The 5,180-nt window shown below is 50.6% G+C and overlaps 1 pseudogene; it reads left to right on the top strand.

Moving 5' to 3' along the window:
• Positions 1-225: 225 nt before the first annotated feature.
• LOC112393921 (spermatogenesis-associated protein 2 pseudogene) lies at positions 226-1,874 on the top strand (annotated as a pseudogene).
• The last annotated feature ends 3,306 nt before the right edge of the window (positions 1,875-5,180 follow it).

Raw genomic sequence — 5,180 nt, 5'->3', positions numbered from 1 at the left:
GGCCAGCCCAGGGCGTAGCCGCGGCTGGGCCTCCCTTTGGACCCGCCTCCGAGAGACATCACTTCCTGGTTGAGTGTTTCCGGGTCGCCGCGGCCCCGGGCTACTGGTATCTGTTCCCTGCAGCCGGCCAGAGCTGCGAGAGCCCAGCCAGGCCTGGTTTCGGCGGCGGCCGTGGCTCCTTCTTGCTCCCCTCGGCTGGGGCGTCCTCGGCGGCAGTGCCGGGAGCACTCTGCTGGTCCAGGCAGGCGACATATCAATGCTTTTAGCAATGTCCCTGCCTCTATCTCAGAAGCCATGGAGGAAATAAGGTAGCCCCTGTCCTTGGATCGGATCGGATGGGGAAGCCCAGTTCAATGGATGCAAAATATAAGGATGACTTATTTCGGAAGTACGTGCAGTTCCATGAAGGCAAAGTGGACACCACCCCCAGCAAGCAGCAGCCTGGCAGTGATGAGTCCCTGCAGGTGGCAGCCTCGACCCTGCTCAGCCTGTACAAGGTGGATCCCTTCTATTGATTCCGGCTGATCCAGTTCTATGAGGTGGTGGAGAGCTCACTGAGTTCCTCCAGTCTGCGGGCTCTGCACTGTGCCTTCAGTGTGCTCGGAACGGTGGGTGTCAACCTTTTCCTCTACCCGTGGAAGAAGGAATTCAGAAGCATCAAGACCTACACGGGCCCCTTTGTTTATTACGTCAAGTCCACATTACTGGAAGAGGACATCCGAGCCATCCTGAATAACATGGGCTACGTGCTCAAGTTGGGGACTGCGTACAAGCTCAGAGCTGGTAGAGACCCTCCAAGTGAAGATGGTCTCCTTTGAACTCTTCTGGCCAAGGTGGAGTGTGAACAGATGCTGGAAATCCACTCCCAAGTCAAGGACAAAGGCTACTCTGAGCTGGACGTGGTGAGCGAGCGCAGGCGCAGCGCGGAGGACGTGCGAGGCTGCTCAGATGCCCTACGGCGGCGGGCCGAGGGCCGGGAGCACCTGACAACCTCCATGGCCCGCTTAGTGCTCCAGAAGTTGGCCAGCCAACGACTACTACAAGCCCCATGTGACCAAGCCCTCAAGGTCGGTGGACACCTATGACAATTACTGGGAGAGCCGGAAGCCGCCCCTGAAGACCTCGTTGAGCTTGCGGAAGGAGCCTGTGGCAGCAGACTTGGGAGACGACCTCAAGGACAAGATCGTCCGCCTGTTCCCCTCGCTCCTGACCATGTCCAGCTCCCCCCACGGCAGCCCGGATGACCTGCCATCCCGCTCCCCCAACAATGGCCTTGGCTTGCTGCGTGGCATGTACTTCTCCGCTTAGGAGGATGTGGATCTGTACACAGACTCGGAGCCCAGGGCCACGTACCGGAGGCAGGATGCCCTGCAGCCAGATGTCTGGCTGGTCAGAAATGACGCCCACCCATCTACCACAAGCGCTCGCTCCCCGCCAAAGAGTCCGCCCTCTCCAAGTGCCAAAACTGCGGTCTGTCCTGCAGCTCCTCCCTCTGCCAGCGCTGCGACAACCTGCTCACCTGCTCCCTGGCCTCCAAGCCCGACGGCTTCCCCAGCAAGGCCTACGCCCACGACAGCCTGGCTTATGGGTCATCTCTGCGGGAGAAGTATGCAGGCCAGACACAGGGCCTCGACCAGCCACTGCACCTCCACTCGAAATCCAAGCCCTCCCCTGCAGCCGCCTCCCGCTGTGGCTTCTGTGACCGCCCAGGGACCGCCAACACCTGCACACAGTGTTTGAAAGCCTCCTGCGACGCCTGCCTCAGCACCTACCATTACGACCCCTGCTGCAAAAAGAGCGAGCTGCACAAGTTCATGCCCAACAACCAGCTGAACTACAAGTCTGCCCAGTTCTCCCATCTTGTGTACAGATAGACTCGACCTTGCGCCTCACTGCTACAAGGGCTACACCACTGACCTTTCTGGTTTCATGGGGAAGAAATGTTAACGCGTTGATCTCAGAAGCACAGGCCTGCACTTGACCACGTGGTTGTGGGGGAGAGGAATCGTGTGGCTGGCTGCCCCTTGTGGGAGTTCCCGTATCGACTCAGATATGTCAGCTGATGGCTGCTTTGCCACCTGGCAAGAGAGACTGTGGCACTTGCATTCAGATTCATTTTTGCTAATCACTCCCTGTTCCGTTCTTTTGTTTTTGTCTCTCAAAGAGGATTTCTATCTCTGGGACTCTTGCCATGCCGACTGCTCCCACGGCAAAGCCAACTTGGACTGGGAAGGGCCCTCCAGGTCCCCTCCAAACACCCACCTGAAGTGGTGAGCTAGAGGCCTGTTGGCTTGTGAAATGAGCCCTCCTGCCACACTGGGCCTCATCCACTGGCTCATCCCTCCACCACACTTTCCCAAACACGAGGATCCCCGGCAGCAGCCCCCCACCCAACTTCACTGCCTCTCCATGTATCGAAGGTGACCCGAGTCCAGGGTTCGCTTAATGTCATCCTGTTGCCTCCACAGCTCAGTTCAGCCTTGGGGTTTGTGAAGTTGCCTCTAGCGCTCTGAAGGGTGGACCTTCCACACTGGGACTGACTTGTCCCCCCTTCCTGTTGTTTTCACATGCCTCTCTTACTCTACTGTAAATAGATATTTTTGAGGTTTATTTTTAAATAAATATTCAACTTGCTGTATGTTTCAAAGTGGTTAAAACATTAACGATGTAGCTATTTATAAAAATGCCCCGGGTTCTTTAGTCTTCCAAGGGAGAGGCTCATGCCCTTCCACCTTGTATCCTCCACTCGCCACAGCCCGAGGGTAGAGTGGAGATTGCAGGGGCAGAGGAGGAACAGAGACAATGTCCCCTGAGTTGGAGGAGGGCCACTGTCTTCCCTACAATAAATTTCTAACACCTACCTCCAGTGTGCACTTAGGGGGTTAGTCGGGGCCGAGAGGTCTGTGTGCCTGCAGACTGTGAAACCTAGTGACAGTTCAGGAACCTCACCCTGTGGATCTCCAGCCTGGTCTTTGCCGCTTGCTGAGCATGAACGTTGCACTCCAAACTTCCTGAGTCTCAATTCAGAAGGAAAATCGTTTGGGATTCCCACCACCCCTCTATCTCAGTCCTCTTCTCTTCCTTCACCTGTTTCCCAGGATTCCTCTACAACATTTGTGACCTTTTTGCACTAAAAGTGGGCAGGAGCCAGCATGCGCCCATCAGACAGATGTGTCCTGAGATTCTTAGTCGAGCCTCAGCGCTTCTAAACCCAAAGGCCTCTTAAACTCCTCATGTGAATTGCTGACCCCGGATTTCCTTTTGGGGTGCAGAGCAGGAGTGGGGCAAGAATTTGAAAACAAAACTGCTTCCTTGTGAACTAACAGTATATTTTAGCCATAGTGTTTGTGATGTACAGAATGTTGTAGGAATTTACATGCAGTGGGTTTTCTGATAGAAGGAGGTATTCAGCTCTTGAGCACATTTAAATCTGGCTGAATCCTGAGGCCACTGTGAATTTGCTGATGTTCTTCCAACTCAGTTGCGTGATTTTAAGCTTTTCAGAATCTTCTATGGCTTTTTGTCTATATATCTAGTAGATCACATGTAGATATTCAATGTGTATATAAAGCTGAATTTCAACCAACTTTATTACTAAGACCCACCCCTTCTGGGGCATTCATCTCTGATGTTCTTCCTTCACGTTTCAGAAGTGGCCGTGCCTGTCCCAGTCCTGAGTTTTCTAGTTTTCCATTTCCAGACTGCTCTAGCACTACGCTAACTCTTTTAGCCAACCGTGATGCCATGTAACTTACACAGCAGACGAAAGTAGGAATCACTAACTTGTCCTGGAAGAGAAAGGCCAGTGTGTGTATCATCACGGAAATACTGTGTTCGTGGACTGGAATAGGAAATGCTGTGACCATGCTCCTCCTCGTTGTGTATCTTATTGTATGAGGTTGCTGTGACTGAGATAAATACACGCTAATTTAAAAAAGCAGATGTTTTGCATTTGATTTCTACCAAGAGTTGAAATGTTGAGAGATGATTTTAAAAAAATAAATAAAGTGTCTTTCATTGTTAAAATAAATAAATAAATAAAAAAGAATCTGCCTGCCAATGCAGGGGACACAGTTTCAAGCCCTGGTCCAGAAAGATCCCACATGCCGCGGAGCAACTAAGCCCGTGCGCCACAACTACTGAGCCTGCACTCTAGAGCCCGCGAGCCATAACTACTGGAGCTCGCGTGCCTAGAGCCTGTGCTCCGCAACAAGAGAAACCACCGCAATGAGAAGCCCATGCGCTGCAACGAAGAGTAGCCTCCGCTTGCCGCAACTAGAGAAAGGCCGCACGGAGCAACGAAGACCGAACACGGCCAAAAATAAATAAATAAATCTATAAAAAAAAAAATTGCAGGGGAGCATGTTACCTTTAATTCCTACCCCGTACTCTTCATTACTATATGAAAAAGTCTTTTCATCTCATTTTAGATTATTTCCAAATCATATTCCAGGTGCTCTCACTTTCTTACTTGTTCCTTCAAACTTTTATTTCCTAATTGGAGGTTTTGAGGCAGCTAAAATAAATTGAAAAATTATAGCATGAAAAAGTATTCAATATTTAGTTAATGAATATGTGTAAAACACTTACAAAGGCTTTATATATTATTTCACTTAATCCGATGAGTTAGCTACTCTGCCATCCATATTTTGCAGATAAGAAAACTGAGTCGGGACTTCCCTGGTGGCGCAGTGGTTGAGAGTCCGCCTGCCGATGCAGGGGACACGGGTTCGTGCCCCGGTCCGGGAAGATCCCACATGCCGCGGAGCGGCTGGGCCCGTGAGCCATGGCCGCTGAGCCTGCGCGTCTGGAGCCTGTGCTCCGCTATGGGAGAGGCCACAACAGTGAGAGGCCCAAAAAAAAGAAAGAAAAAAATAAAACAATCTCAAAAGCTAGAAAGAAATTTTCCAAGGTTACACTTGTAATAAAAGGTGAATTCAAGTTTCAAACTAAGACCTGTATTTTTTCAAAATCCATGCTTATCTTATGACTCTGTGTTATCATCCTTCAGTTTAGGTGGGAATGCTGTAACCCCACATTAATTGTCTCTTTTATCATGTTTCATCTACTTGTATTCATTCACGTAAAAACCATTTGTTGAGAGACTAATATATGCAGGTTATTGAAGACTGATACAAGGCACAATGTCATCTCTCTTCAATTTTTTTCTGTTTTTGCAA

This window comes from Neophocaena asiaeorientalis, unplaced genomic scaffold (assembly GCF_003031525.2).
Source record: "Neophocaena asiaeorientalis asiaeorientalis breed wild unplaced genomic scaffold, Neophocaena_asiaeorientalis_V1.1 scaffold152, whole genome shotgun sequence".
Lineage (NCBI taxonomy): Eukaryota > Metazoa > Chordata > Mammalia > Artiodactyla > Phocoenidae > Neophocaena > Neophocaena asiaeorientalis.
The sequence above is the reverse complement of the archived record's forward strand: the minus strand, read 5'-3'. Positions and strand labels throughout refer to the sequence as shown.